Raw genomic sequence first — 16483 nt, forward strand, 5'->3', positions numbered from 1 at the left:
GCAGTCTTGCAGTGGTGTAGGGAAGTGAAAGTCAGTTGCAATTCATGTCCTCATCCCACACTAAAACTGTGTGCAAATGGTCTCTTATGCCCTGCCATAATTTATGGGCAGAGAAATTGGGGGTGCCATTTTCACCTAATTTCTATAGGGCAGCAGAGAATTTCTCCAGTCATTTCTCAGAAGCAGAGTTCACAATTAGCAGAAGCAGTAGCACAGCTTCTCTTTCCCTAAAGTTTATTACTATTACAGTGGTACCCTGGTTCTCAAACACCTTGGTTCTCAAATGCCGAAAACCCAGAAGGAAGTGTTCCGGTTTTCAAACTTTTTTTTGGAAGTCAAACGTCCGATGTAGCTGTTGACTATTGTTTCCGGGGCGCCTGCACCAATCAGAAGCCATGCCTTCGTTTTCAAACATTTCAGAAGTCAAACAAACTTCCAGAATGGATTATGTTTGGTGCTTTTGTTTTTGCTATTTATTTTGCGTTTTTGTTTTTGAGGCTTTTTGGGTTAAATTGTTTTTGTGACTGTGTGGAACCCAGTTCAGCTACTGATTGATTGATTGATTGATTGACTGTGTAACTGCAGAAATGGATAAAAGCCCCCCCATCCAAACAATGACAATCATCAATGCAGGTAAGGGGGGAAAAAGAATTTTAATTTTTATCATCTATAATACTGTCTTATTTATTTTATAGTACAGTACACTGATTATTGCTTTCATTTTATGGATCAATGGTCTCATTAGATAGTAAAATTCATGTTAAATTGCTGTTTTAGGGGTTGTTTTTAATAGTCTAGAATGGATTAATTCATTTTGCATTACTTTCTATGGGAAGGCGCACCTTGGAATGCTTTGGTTTTGGAACAGGCTTCCGGAACGGATTAAGTTTGAGAACCAAGGTACCACTGTACTAATACATTTTCACCTTTCCTCCAAGGAGTCCAAGGTGGTGTACATGATACTCCCCACCCCAATTTTATCTTCACAACAACCCTGCAAAGTAGGTTAGGTTGAGAGTGAATGACTGGATCAAGGTGACCAGGTGAGCTTCATAGCCAAGTGGGAATTTGAACCCCGGTCACCCAGGTCCTAGTGCGAAACTCTTAACCACTACAAAAGCTGCCTTATACCATGTCAGACCAGAGGTCCATCTAGCTCAGTATAGGTTTACACTGACAGGAGACACACCTGTCCTTACCTGGAGATGTTTAACCTGAGACTTTCTGCATGTAGGGCAGATGCTCTACCACTGAGCTATGGACCTTGCAGCAGAAAGTTGTAGCACGAGCAACAAAGGTGGCAGCCTGGTGACAATTTTAGGCCATCCAGAATACCCCAAATCTAGAGTCATTCTGAAGAACTGTTTGTGGCAGCTGCATTCTCCCCTCCTCCCCAAAGAGAAAAGATGGAGAACACTTAGAGAAATGTCTGTGAGGTAACCTTCTCTTTATGGAAAAAGAAAGAAAATTTTGTCTTGAGAAAGTTCTGCTCAGTCTACAGAAAGAATCCTGTTCTTGCTGTAAGGGGTCTTCATTTCAGAAAGCAAAGGTAAAGGGACCCCTGACCATTAGGTCCAGTCGCGGACGACTCTGGGGTTGCGGCGCTCACCTCGCTTTATTGGCCGAGGGAGCTGACGTACGGCTTCCGGTTCATGTGGCCAGCATGACTAAGCCAGCGAACCAGAGCAACGCACGGAACGCCGTTTACCTTCCCGCCAGAGTGGTACCTATTTATCTACTTGTACTTCGTGCTTTCGAACTGCTAGGTTGGCAGGAGCAAGGACTGAGGAATGGGAGCTCACCCCGTCATGGGGTTTCGAACCGCCGACCTTCTGATCGGCAAGCCCTAGGCTCTGTGGTTTAACAGTCAGCATCACCCGCGTCCCTATTTTAGAAAGTACTTTCTTATAAAAAGCAGTGAGAAGATGGCTTTCTGAGAACCCCTCCAACCAAGGAAGCACAACTGGCTTTGGAAAAGTATCAAATAAATCAACCCCCTTGATGTTGAAGCACATACCTGAGCATGGTGGTTGCCACTATTTGAGGCAAAAACATGGAGAGGAACCTATCTTTGTTTTCTCCACCTGAGCAGAAAACAATCCTTCCCAAGATCTTGCTATGCACTTGAAAGGGCAAGGGTTACATCACTTGTTAGCTGTAAGAAGCCTTTCTCTAGGTGACTGCTGAGCCCATTACTCAGTACCTGAGAGCAGAGAGGACAGAGCAGTCTCCCTGCCTTACCTGCTCATCTCTCTCCACAGGACTCTGCCGCTCAGTCAGGGTCTTGACATTTTACTGACAAGAAACAAAGCTTCCCTGCCAGGTGGTCACATTCTTGTCTGCAAGAAGTCAATTGGCATCCTGCACATCAATATGTCTCCTACAGCAAACTGCTAAAGCCTGAGATCAAAAACAATATGAGTTACATGCAGTGCTCCCCCCCCCCCCAAAAAATATGCTTGGGGTAGTCTCATTTTGACTCAAGAAAATCACCATTTCATAGCTCAAATTGGGAAAAATAAATACACTAAATGGACAAAAGTACAAAGATTCACAAAATGTTTAGGGCGTATGCATCCCCCCAGAAAAAAAGCACTGGTTACGTGAAAGAAAAACCTTTGCAGTAGCTTTTTGCTAGGCTGACCAAAATGGCAGAATTTGTCTTCTGCCCTATTTCAGCATGGTTAGAAATGGGACTATTTCCACCCTATCTATGTCAAAGGTGGGGAACCTGCTGCCCCAGATGTTGTTGGATCAAAACAACTCCCATTAGCCCCCAGCCACAGCTACATGGAATGAATGTACTTGCAGCGTCCCATTTGCCTGGTCATGCATTTCAGTACATATGTAGAAGAGTGGGTTGCCTTCTGGGTGCATCTGAGATCTCCCAGTGTTAAAAAAACCCCCTACTTTCATGTAAGTGGAAGTGAAATACTTCACCACAAGTCAAGCAGCACAGAGAAGAACCCAAATGTTATGAAGCATACAGTATGCATGCAAGCCTGGCACTTATTTTAGGAACTTTTGACCTTAAACCTGAACATGCTCCAGAATTTGGCACTTCAAGGGGTAATGTAGTCAAGGGCAACAAAGATAAATCTCAAGTCATTTGAGCATATCAAAAGGGCATTTGCGTATTTATTAGTTATTAACTTTGCTTACTTTGCTGCCTCCATCACATCCACAAACAGCCAACCAGCAGAGTTTTTCCATGTGGTAAAGGAAATGCTGACACCTGTCCACAGGAACAGAGTGCTGGGTCTCTAAGAGGTCTGCTGTGACAAGTTTGCCAGAGACTTTGAGTGTGGTCACTCTTAAAGAAGTGTTATCCTCCCCGGAGTAACAACTATTGAAAAGTCACTAATACTCATTTTTTAGGTAAGGCACTTAGGAGGGTGGTGGCAGTATAGCTGCAGGCACTTTTGGAAGAAACTCTTGCACAATAAACCTACTTTTGCCAAATACCAGACTTTCTGCAACAAGTAAAGTGACATGAAAATGCACTGGAAAGTGTGGGACAACAGTTGCTTTGATTCAACACTGTATAGCTCCCCACAAGTGAATGTTCATTAAGTATCACCAATGTCATCTAACCTGCCTGCAAACAAATCAGAATAAATGCTCAGAATGAAGATCACCTAGAGTCACCTTCTTTTACTGTCTCTCTAGACCAAAACAAAGCTTTCCTGATCAGGCACAGGCTACTGCGGCAAAAGATGGATATTAGGGGTACTTCATAACACAGCCTTCTGAGCCTTTGCCCCATGCAGTGCATACAAACAACAGTCAGCACAAAACAACCAAGAAGGCAGGGAAAGTAAGTGGTATATCTTGGAAATTTCAGATTCACACAAGTAAAGGAGGGTGGGAAGAAAGAAGGATCATGAAAGGATCCATGAAAGGTACAACTTTGAGTCTCATGTTGACTGTCACATCTACCCCCAAAATAAACAAGAATCTAGCAACACCTTAAAGACTAAGAAATATGTTGCAGCATAATCTTCCATGAGCAACAGCCTACTTCTGTGGAATGTATAACAAATGCAAGAAGTATGAACCAGCTCTTATTGAAGCATGAGAAGCACACACACCTTTCGCCTGCCTTAGAGATCCCCTGGCCTTCATTCTTCACTTGTAATCAGATTCATCACTTGTGTCAACTTCTCTCCACCTGGGAATCTAAGCCTATTCTCTTCGGCTCAAGAGATTTACCAGCAACAAGTAAGTCTGCAGATGTTTTATGGGCGTTCCCTCCTTGTGCAGTAAATTGCCCAGCAGGAAGACTCTAGGCTTTTTGCTGTTTTAAGAAGGGAGTGATCAAGGTTGGTGTCTTTGCAAGTGTTGAGTCTGGGATGGTGTACAGGCATGCCCAAGGCCCTTGAAGATGAGACTCATTAATCTGCAATGAGGATGTGCATATAAGAAGCAAAGGAAGGAGCTTCACCTGGGTTTCATTGAAGACCTAGCAACATCCAGTAATGGAAGCAGCATTATATAGCAGAGTAGAGGAGGCTGCTTTCGTTTTGGTATATTCACCTCTGCATAAAAAGAGAGAAACCGACAGATAGTGCAGGGTAGATGCTATCTCAGTCTAAGGCCTTTCATTCCAACCGTGACAAGAGCGGAGCAGTTCAGACAGAAGACACTAAAACGACAGTCACTTTTTTTTTAACCTCATTAAATGAATCTACACCAGGAATCAATTCTTTTACTGGACGTGATAAAATGCATCTTGTGTTTCCCTTGGCCGGATAACGTGCTACTATGTGCCAGCTTGTCAAGTCACACCCCAGTGCCCATGGCTTGTTCAATACCCATATTGTCTGCTTTCCTAGAGGGGTTCTTGTTGAACTGTAAAGAAGTTGGTTGTGTCAGCATTTTGCATGGTACACTCCTGCTTTTCAAAGGATCACACGCCTTCAGCCAGTGTCAATCAGTCTTATCACCACAGAGGTTCACAGAACTACAGCAGCATCCATCAAGAGAGGATCGAGGGATGATTTTTTATAAAGCCACAGCACCACTCCTCCACTACACATGGAGTTGTGATTTGAAATTTCCATCTTTCCATATCACAGGATTTTATTTTATTTGTTTACTTTCAGGCTCAAGCAGGGAGACTAAATAATGTTTTGAAAAATGAAATGTCATTTATGGACTATGGGGATGAGACAACCTGGAGCAAGGCTGGAGGCAGTGTTTCTCAAACGTTTTCAGCTCTTGACCCCCCATTCTAAACTTGTTCTGCTTACCCTGAACACAAAGCCAACCATCCATCTGGAAAGGCAAGCACGCAGTGATGCTATGCACAGCTACTCACATGCAAGCCTAATGTACTGCAAATGTGCATATGGACCAGGTCAAAAAATTATGAAGGGCTGAAGACAGAAATAAAATCAAGACAGCCCAGAGAGCGCTCATTATATGCTCTCTGAACTCATCTTCAAACCTGAACTTTCAGGCATGTTAGTGAATCAATAATTGGTTGGAGCCACTCACTCAGTCTCCCAAACATACCTCGCTGGGGCCACTGCTTGCAACCACTGCTACATCATCCTCAAATGGGGAAAGTTAAAGAAGTATTCAAAGGACTATGGATTATGTTAACTGAACACATTATGTTACCGTAACTGAATATGTTAACCAAACACTGAGGGTGCATCTTCACAAACCACAAATCGTATGCCTGTGCAAAGCCTTAAAATGACTTCTCCAACATCAAACAAGGTGATCTTGGCAGTGCATATATTGACCCAATCTTGCCTAAATCTACACACATCCTCAAACCAAATCACTTGGATATTCTTCCCAGGTAATGAGTCAACACTGAGAAGCACAGACATGGTACTGACACTACAATAAAAAGTTCCCATACAGACACTGTGGGTTGGTGTAGGCTGGCTACTTCTTTCTTTCCCTTTCCTATTTTTAATTAGTGCTTTCATTATCTCTACATCCTTGCCACGCTCCAGTCCACACAGAGCTCCCAGGACCCCCAGAGTCATGAAAAGCCTAGGACTGTTCCACTTCAGACATGCAAGATTTCAGCTTGCCATCAATCCAACCTCAGAAGGAAATAGCGGAGAGACGGCCGCAAGTTAAGAATGCTGCCCTTTAGTGAGAAGAGGTCCTGCTACTTGCGACAGCTAAGACTAGCCGTCTTACTTTTACTCTGCGCTGCCCTTAATTATTTCTTCTTAGTGTCATGTGGCAGCAAGTGATTAAAGCAGAGGGAGTGGGATCCAAGGTATCAGGCTTCTATTCCTGGCTTGGAAAGAAAGCGAGACGGAGCAATTAAGAGAAGCAGGTCTCTTGGGCTCAGTTCACAGCTCAAAGGAAAGAGCAAGTGTTTGGCTAGGAAGAGGGAAAAGTGAATGAATGAGTGATTCTCAGAGATGGGTTTACCTTGCAAAGCAAAAATTGAATATAAATTCTAGTTCTATGCTCTGCATACACTGCCCAAGTTTGTATACAAATGCCAAATTATTTTACAGGCCTTTGTACATGTCTGCTTCGGCTAGCAATGTTAAGCAAGTGCCAGTGGCTGGAGGAAAGGAGCTATTTTTTGCAGTCAGAAGGACTAGAAACATTTTTTTAAATAAAAAAACTAATTTTTTAAACTAACTAACTAAGAAGTGGGAATTTCAGCATCCAGCACAACTATTAAAGGTGAGGGATCCTGTTCTTTATTCCATCTGGCCACCGTAATCATAACATGTTATTGTTATCTCTTATTTATTTAATGAAGCTGAAGCCATTAGAAAACAACACAGAATATAATACATTACACAGTTAAAATAATTATTAAAACTTGGCATTGTGTCAAATGAAAATTTGCTGTGCTGAAGAATTTAACTTGGCGTCCCCACAAAGCTATAAACTGCTGCTCTGAAGAAAAATCAGCCACCTTTTCAGAAATGTAAGGGGATCTGTCCCCCTTCATAAAAAGTTATCAAGTATCCATAATCATAACATAGATCTTCTCAGCACCAAAAATTCAAGCTTTCAAGGTGCAATAGCACGCATGTGGATAACACACAGACCTACCTGTACATATGATCCAGAATGATGCAAAGGGATGCAGCTAAGGATAATTCTGGATGTTACATAATACAGGTGGAATAGGAAATAGAATGGGCTGGTGCTCCCTGCTCTCCCTGTGTGTTCACACAGTTCTAATTTGACATCTTCTCTTGCAGTCAGATGTGACAAGCCACCTCCCAGAGCTTACTGTTCAAGCAACGCACACATTCACAAAATTCGTCTGTTTCCCTTTTAAGCAGAGATTGAATAGCAATCTGTCCTGGATGTTTAAGTTGAGATTCCTGCATTGTAGAGGGTTAGACTTGACGACCCTCAACTCTATGATTCCATGAACAAATTTGTGAGATGAACCTGCACTGGTCCATTCTTGCTGCACCTTTTTAAGGTTGCTTATTCTTCTACTGGCACCCTATGCGTCAGGATCATCTCTTGGTCCAACTTGAATTAGTCATAGTTTTGGAGCTCAGTCCAGGGCAAGCAGAAAACATGATGGAGAAAATATTGCAATTGTTTTTAAAAGGCAGAATTATGAAGCTTATTCTGACACAAATCAGTCCCTCAACTCCTTCAGTTTCAAAAATGCCATTAAGAAAAGATTGTTTCTGGAGGCAGCAAACAGAAAGCATGCTTTATTTTTTAAGGGGGGAAAATCAATAACAGTCCTTTTGTAGAAATATAATGCATAGCATTGTTATTTTGTTTTCACTACCCACACCAGAAACTGAAATAGCTACATAGAACAATTAAGGGGCTAACGTGACTATCTAGGCATTAGTACCCTATCTTATGGAGCAGCTTCGGGTTCTGAGCCTGACGCTGGTGACCGGGGCACACTGGACCAGATCCCACAGCAACAAGGTCCATAGAACCAGGGCAGACACCCTCAAAGGCACCCTTCCCATTCCAACACCACAGGGAGTGCATCAAATGGGAAATCATGGAGCGAAGGAGAAATGTGGGAAGGGGGTGGAGCCTAACAGCTGGGCTGGAGGCAGGTGCTCAGTAGGCCTCAGTTCACCACCAGCCCCCGCAGAGGCAAATTGCTAATTCTCCTTGCTGCCATGCACAGAGTGCTTCTCCTTGGGACCAGAACAGGGCAGCCACTAAAATGAACATTAGGCTGGTCAGATGAAAAATGATAGGGCCCCAGCACCTTTAATAATTGTGCAGGGCAGTGAATTTTAGCATGAACCATCTGTCACGCAAGGAAGCGTCCCAATGGACCAGCCTTTATTTCTCTATCAGATGACCTGGCATTTTGCCCAATGCTCCCACAAACCTGGGTGGGTGGGTGGGTGGAAGAGGAGTCCAACTTTGCCTTCCCCAGTAGCATGGGGTTAGCAGTCTCTTCTGCTTTTGCAGAAGAAAGCCAGATCTCCGGTTAAAGGCCAAAGGGTTCAATATTCCCTGGACTTTCCGCCTAGTAAGAACTCAGCAGCAGGAGCTGTAATAAAAGACGGCAGTTACCCCATTTTCTTATCCTGGCTTAATGAACCAGTTTTGCAATAGGGGCAATAAATAATAGATTACACTCAGAGGCTGCATAGCACTAGCCGCCTAAGCCTCACTGCCGTGGGGCTCCAAATCTACGCTGCTTAAAGCTGCTACACAGCCACATCATACAAAGCCAGGAAACCAAACAGTTTGGCTCCCCCCCTGTCAAAGGCTAAACCAAAAGCAACTGTGCACGCATCCCAGTTGTGGATTATGCCCCCTCCCTTCAAGAGGTTCACCTGGGGCCTTTGTTATAGTCTTTGAAATGCCAGGTGCAGACCTTTGTACTCTTCCAGGACCTTTAAATTTGAATGATACGTTTTATTGCATTCTGATATGCCTTTCTCTTCTAAATTCTAAATGGCTTTCTCTTTGCTATTTTCATATTCAATTTTAACACTTGTTTTAGGCTGGTCTTTTTAATGCTGTTTTGATAATGTTTTATGTGAGTTTTTGTGATGTCATCCCTATTCTATAATACCACAGCATTTCGGCATTTGTTGAAATAAGCTGAATACTGCTTAATACCACAGTTTCAAAGTGGCATACGATAGAGAAACAGCCCAAAAATCAGGTCCCCTCCAGACTATTGTTTTTGAGGAGGGTGTTCTGCAATATGTCATTGACACAACAATAGTGCATTAGAGGTGGAATTACAGAACATCCATATACCATTTCACTTTTGGTTGTTTTGTCATGCTTCACTAATGCTACCCCATTATGGCCATCTAGGGGGGCACTCTTTCAGTATAGTACAACAAAAGTGGGTCCACCCCCAGAGTCACAGGATTTCAGCAGGAAGCTATGGCACATGCACTACTAGAAACAAAGCAGTATGTCCAACCCAAAACTTTTGAAGGTCCAAACAATATTAAAAGCAGGATTGTGTATAACCACCCCAATGCCACCATTATCACAAAGGATCACGAAAGAACAGTTAAAAGGAGGCCTGGAGAGGCTCTAAGTTAAATTTAACCATAAGATAAGCTTCCTTAACATCTCTACTGAAATTTTAAAAATTAAAGACTTCACAGGAAGCTCAAAAGATGGGTGTTGTAAAGAAGGGTGCTCTTGTGTACTTACCTTTTCCCTCACACCAAGGATCACTGCTGGAGTGCCCTTTCCCTCTGGTTACTTATTGCCAAAGGCTCTCCTCTACGTATGCTGCATGCTGTTTTACCGCACAACAGCCAGACCTGCACTGCATTCTGTAAAAAAGACAAAAAAACCAAACAGCCTGTCATAGCCAGCTCTTATTAATTTATTTCGGTTCTTTAAAAATGTTTTCTTTTTTCAAAAGTGCATAAACTGCTTTGGGGGCCTCTATGAGTGTGGGCTGGTGTATTTAATTGGGTTGTACTGATAAAGTGCCATAATAAGGCAGGCTAGTCTGGAAAAGGGTTGTGAGAAAGCTATTTCAGGGTGAAGGAAGGACTGGCAGGAGTCCAGGGCAAGGAAACTAAGCATAGGACCATCCAACTTCTGCTTTAAAAGCTCCAGTGAAGGAGAGTCCACATCCTCCTGAGGGAGTCTGTTCCACTGCCGAACATTATGTTTTGGATTTTAGACAAGTTCAAAACCTTCTTCCCAAAAGATACATTTCAGGTCTAGTCAGTGATGTGGGGCAGAAAACTTTCAGTTGAAAATCTTCTGTTTCGTAAGTCTGTTAGTAACAATGAATGTACGCTAATTGCAAATGCAATATTAGGCAGGCTTAGCAGCTGCAAGATGCTTGGCTTTTTAAAATAAATATAAACATGCTAAATTGGATCACTGAAGGGGTTGCCAACCCTTTGGGGTCAGTAGACGCATATGGAATTTTGAGAAAAGTGCTCTGGGCACCAGTCACAAACGTTGCATAACAGAAAATAGCTGCCACCTCTAAAAGAGCGCCGGGGCGGGGGGATAGAGGACTACAAAATGGTATAGGCATGTCCCCCCCCCCAATCAATGGGGGGAAAGGCACCTCCATCAGCACTTGCTCATAGAAAAAAGCTCATTGCACCTCTCCCCTGTTCAGAATGGATGAAAGGGAGGGTGCCCAATTCTGGCATCTAGTGACACAATGGGAAGATTTGAGGGGGGTGTTCAATGTAGAAATGTACAAACAGGAACTGAGCAGGAAGACTGAATAGTCTCTTGAGTATTGTGGATTTCTGAGGGCATATTTCCTGAGACCTTTCAAGGGTGATTTAGGCCATACCGGTGGGTGTACTGGCTCCCACTGGAAACCCCTGCTCTAGGGGTTGCTATGATGAAACCTGAAAGTCCACATCACTGCAGAAGGCCTCAGGTCTGTAAGGACTTTTTCACAAGTGGATTAAGAGACAACATAGCCCTAGAATAACAGGTGGCTGCCAAAACTGGTCTCCTGAGGGCACCTTCTGCCTCACCAGTCCCAGGTGCCTTGTAGGACTTGCCAGGTAGTCTGCTGGGCGTATGAGTGTGGTCAAAAGGGAAGCAACCCTGACTCACCCCTTTCCATTTTCTCCTAAAAATGTTAAGTGTGTGTGTGTGTGTGTGTGTGTTATACATATATATATATAGAGAGAGAGAGAACACCAATCATGGTCCTAAATTAAGAGGGAGGATCCCACCTCTTGCGTTAGACTGGAACAACCAGAAAATTTAAGGCATAAGCCAAAATGTGGCAACTATGAATATGTAATATTCTGAAGATTAACATACATTTTACATAATTTGAATATCTGCTGACATGGGTAAACTATGACAGACTTCAACTACTAATTTGATTAAATCACTATGGCACATACTGTCTCTTAAATTAGGTTATCACTTTGCATTTGAATCAAAAGGAAATATATTCTGAACAGAATTTCAGCAGAATAAAATTAGACTGTTCAGTCCTTAAATTTCCCATTGTTTTGCTGTGTCCCTTTCATTCATGCATTTCACTGCATGAACTCATGGATATAATTTCCAAAAAAGGTAGGAGACCTGTAATTGAAGACATAGTTATTGTCATTTCTGTTAAGCATACTAAGGATTATGTGTAGAAGTTATAGAATAGGAGACATTCTCGTCCACCTCTGAGCAATTTACAATCTAAATAACTTGCTTATGTTCTCTTCCCAATTCTGAAAAAGTCATACAAAGAAATACAATGGGACTTGATTATTCAGATATTCTGTACTTTCAGATCTTGAACTTCTGGTTTCCTTATTCTGCCAAGCAATATAAAATGACCAGTAGCAACCCAGTGGGAACTGCATTTAGAATTCAGATTCTATTTTATTTAGAAACAAAAACCAGTCTGATTCACACTTGACTCTACATGCCACTCGATGTCACTAAATGACTTATCATTTAAGCCCTGCTCAATCATACTCTGAATTCTGAGGGGTAGGATTGTCCCCTGTTGTTGTTTAGTCGTTTAGTCGTGTCCGACTCTTCGTGACCCCATGGACCAGAGCACGCCAGGCACTCCTGTCTTCCACTGCCTCCCGCAGTTTGGTCAAACTCATGCTGGTAGCTTCAAGAACACTGTCCAACCATCTCATTCTCTGTCATCCTCTTCTCCTTGTGCCCTCAATCTTTCCCAATATCAAGGTCTTTTCCAGGGAGTTTTCTCTTCTCATGAGGTGGCCAAAGTATTGGAGCCTCAGCTTCAGGATCTGTCCTTCCAGTGAGCACTCAGGGCTGATTTCCTTAAGAATGGATAGGTTTGATCTTCTTGCAGTCCATGGGACTCTCAAGAGTCTCTTCCAGCACCATAATTCAAAAGCATCAATTCTTCGGTGATCAGCCTTCTTTATGGTCTAGCTCTCACTTCCATACATCACTACTGGGAAAACCATAGCTTTAACTCTACAGACCTTTGTCGGCAAGGTAATGTCTCTGCTTTTAAAGATGCTGTCTAGGTTTGTCATCGCTTTTCTCCAAAGAAGCAGGCGTCTTTTAATTTCGTGACTGCTGTCCCCTAACCTGATACAATTTCAATACAATGTCTGAAAGAGCCTATATGCTTACCAAGTGTTCTTATGTAGGCTCTGTCTGCACAATAAGGACTCTGCCTATTTTAAGGGTCCCAGGTTACTCACAGGCATTCAGGTTCTTTCAGACATTACAATGAACATGCATCAATAACGGGATCAGCAGGCACTATCCCCAACCCCCTTCTCTGTACAAGTTCAGAGAGACAATGTCTAACAGTGTTTCCCTATAGCTGACATGTGAACTACTTCCATTGAGAAGCAGTTTATCTGTAGCATTTGTTCTGCAGTGGTTATCTTGCATATGGAAATTAGAGGTCCAGGGAGGCCTGGGCCACCTCCAGCTGTTGAGGCCTCTAGCCATGCTAAAAATAAAAAACAACAATGCACAAAAACAAAATAAGGCACGCATACAGAAAAAGAGTTCCTTGTTTATATAATCAGCTGAGCCGAGAAGACACATTCATCACAGTCTAATCTTGTGTCATCAGAACAGATATAGTTTTATTAATATTTCCACACATTTCTAACTCTTCAATATGACAGAATCAATATCAGTTAACAAAACAAAATTAATTCCCCCCCCACACCAAATCACTGCTCTTACTAGCTAAAATTTGGAGCTCTAAGCTGATAATGTGTGTTGCTTTTTGATGAAATCTCTTTCCATCGCTCTATTTCAAATAGTTCCCTCATCAGTCTTACCCAGTAGCAGCACCGGATTTAGGGTGGTGCAGGTGGCTCTCCTGCACAGGATACTAAGCCAAGATGTATAACAACAACAACAACAACATATATTTATACAGTTACCTACTGAGAAGATCCATGCAAAAAGCAACTGTACCAAAAGGTATTATTGTGAAAATAAGAAATATTTAGGGGCATGTGCCCAATTTTGTCCTCAGTCAGGGCGCCATATTACCAAAGTCTGCCCCTGCCAGTAGCTCCTGCAACACACAGCCCACATTGTTCCAGGCAGTGGGATGCCTGGAGCATCATTTGCAATTGTCTCTGGGGAAGTTTCCATTCTTTGTTGAAAGCGTGCAGTGTGGGTGGGTTTGCTCTACTTCGGCAGGGAGAATAATTGCTACAGGCTTACCGAGGGGTAGAAGGAGGTGGTGGGAAGTTATTAGAAATTAGGAGAGTTGTGCCCATTACTTTCCAGAACAAATTGGTAGGCAGCAAGGGAAATAAAAACCACAGCAAGCGAGTGAGACAGGCATCATGTTCCAACATCTCACGCACGCCTGATTGATTTGAGGCCGCACATTTGGTAAGAGCTCAGATGAAGTACCGATTTCCAAGCCAGGCTGAAAAGATCACTGCAGTAGAACAAACAGTTTCCTCAAATGAACTCCCTGAATGTTCTCATTTGCCCTCAATGGGTGGACATTCCTCAGGTTTGGTGAAGCTTGGCAAGACCCACCCTACTCTGTATTGGAGGCGAAGTATTACATGCTGCTAAAACTCTACATTCCTATAAATTCTTTTACATGAGTCTCTGTGGTTTGATGTCTTACCAGCCCACTCTGCACTTAGCTGAACTCTTTCCTTCATGCTGCACCATTAGCGATTTGAAGCGAGCTACATTTGACCTTTATAGGTAAAGGTAAAGGGACCCCTGACCATTAGGTCCAGTTGTGACCGACTCTGGGGTTGCAACGCTCATCTCGCTTTACTGGCCGAGGGAGCCGGCGTACAGCTTCCGGGTCATGTGGCCAGTATGACTAAGCCGCTTCTGGCGAACCAGAGCAGTGCACGGAAACGCCGTTTACCTTCCCACCGGAGCGGTACCTATTTATCTACTTGCACTTTGACGTGCTTTTGAACTGCTAGGTTGGCAGGAGCAGGGACCGAGCAACGGGAGCTCACCCCATCGCGGGGATTTGAACCACTGACCTTCTGATCGGCAAGTCCTAGGCCCTGTGGTTTAACCCACAGTGCCACCCACGTCCCTTGACCTTTATACTAGGGGCCCAATCCAAAGACAGCAACAGAGCAACACAATGCATATTTAGTCAGAAGTACGTCCCACTGAATTCAAATAAAATGTGGAAAGGATAGAAGCCATACCATGCTTAAGTCCCTTTAATATAAACAGGATATGATTAACACAAGTCCTATGGAGATCAATGGGGCTTGACTAGCATTTCCTGGTTCAGGTGTGGAGCTTGCGCAAACGGCTTGCTCCTTTGCAGGTGGGATCCAGTCACATACTGACAAGTTCAGTTTGGGCAATTAATGTGGATGTGTGGTCCATGTGCACCAATCCTGCTTCCAAACCCTGAACTTCTACCCAGTCTTCTTGCAGTAAGGGAAGTGATGAGAAAATGCACTGGGTAACAATATATTGATATGATCCTGCAAAGCCTCTCTGCAAACTTTGTGCAAGCAAATCAGGATCAATAAACAGGTCGTCAGGAAGTGCCCAGACAGCAATTGACATCAAACTGTCCCTGTATAGAGCTGATTTTAAATTTCTGAGGAAAGTGAAGAAAAATAAATGCTTGCTTTCCAGAGTCAGTATAATTACTTTCTAGCCCTCTATATTCATTTGCAAGAACAGTACAAATCATGCAGTTCATTATAAAATGGAAGCAGCAGCCTTTTGGCATTTAGCTATGCTAGGGACTCCGCTGGTATCTGGAAGCAAGTTGGCAGCACAGATGCATAATTGTGAAGACAGATGTACTTGTGAACAGGGGTGGGTGGGTGGCTTTCGTTGCACAATGAACTTTGCTTTTCTACACCTTCCCTCTTGCAAAGACAGTTGCTTTTGTACCTGCTCAGTCCTCCCTGCCCTTCCTTCCCAAACTTCAAAGAGGTAATACATTTTTGTATATGTTCATATTCAAGTATCTGTTTAAAATCTTTGTTCAGACAAAAAACAATTCAAAAATTTCTCAAAGGGATGTGTGTGTTTGCTTTGCGAGTGACATGAGGGCTAGCCAATCACTACTGTGCAAATCTGGAAATTAGAAACAATAACTTAAGTTGCACCTGAGCCTAAACAGCAATACATATGCATTCACAATGGGCCAAGGGAGAAAGCTACACATGTCCCTGTTTATCCTATGACTAGACTAGTCTAATTTATGTGTTGCCTTTTCACAAAATAAATTATGTTCAAAGCAGATCACAACAAAAACATGGTTTTGAAACGTCGTTTCAAAAACAATATTTCAATAAGAATATAGCTAACAGTTCAAGACATGAAAGTATTTCAGCAGCAAATTTTAGAAGAAAAAACAACACAGCATCAATGCAGTAAGTATCCATGTAGGCACATTTCAAGGCAAACACCAGAAGTGTAGGAAGCATTTTAGGGACCAGAAACAGTTGGTGTCTCTCTGGGACTGAACTCAAATCTGCACATAGAAGATGCAACTAATCTATACGCTACCATGGCAACTTTGGGGCTAGTTTTAACATCTAACTAGCAAACACACACAAACACATTCTAAAACAGTGGGGTTACTATACCACAGCTGAGTTCCATGCACCTGTCTCTTGGTCACACACCACGTGAGGAAGGTTTCATTGTATTCTCCTCACATCATCATTTTCATCAATTCGATTTATTAACCACCCTTCACCACAAGGTCCCATTATTCAGTGGTGTGTCTGATGCAAGGTGTGTGCATGTAGGGCAGGGTCCTTCATTTTCAGCATATCATGCAAGGTGCTGATACTACATCTTAAACAAGTGAACAATCCACTTCTCCAGTCCCAGGCTCTACTACTACTACTTCTGGAACAGGCCCAAGACATTTTGCTACCTGAGGCAGGGCAAACAAGTCTCTCCCTATCTTCCAGGAAGCTGCATATCTCCCGGGAAGCTGGTCATATTATTTTGGCAGCCAAGGCAGAAAATCTGCATGTGGTTTTCTCTGGCAGTAAAAGTGAGGTTACAGGGAACCAGGCAGAGGGCCTTCTTGAAAGTGGCACCCACCCTGTGGAACGCCCTCCCATCAGATGTCAAGGAAATAAAC

General features: G+C 43.0%; 1 protein-coding gene across 2 annotated transcripts in view; it reads right to left on the bottom strand.

Annotated features, from left to right (window-relative positions):
- The window catches only part of CDK18 (cyclin dependent kinase 18), a 100731-nt gene that overhangs the window by 57978 nt on the left and 26270 nt on the right, over positions 1-16483 (bottom strand). For both annotated transcript variants that reach the window (XM_081009090.1, XM_081009089.1), the window contains exon 2: positions 9622-9746. The gene's annotated coding sequence lies outside the window, so the exon portion shown is untranslated. The remainder of the gene's footprint in view (positions 1-9621; positions 9747-16483) is intronic.

Source organism: Podarcis pityusensis (genome assembly GCF_964106645.2).
Source record: "Podarcis pityusensis genome assembly, chromosome: 6".
In the NCBI taxonomy this organism is placed as follows: domain Eukaryota; kingdom Metazoa; phylum Chordata; class Lepidosauria; order Squamata; family Lacertidae; genus Podarcis; species Podarcis pityusensis.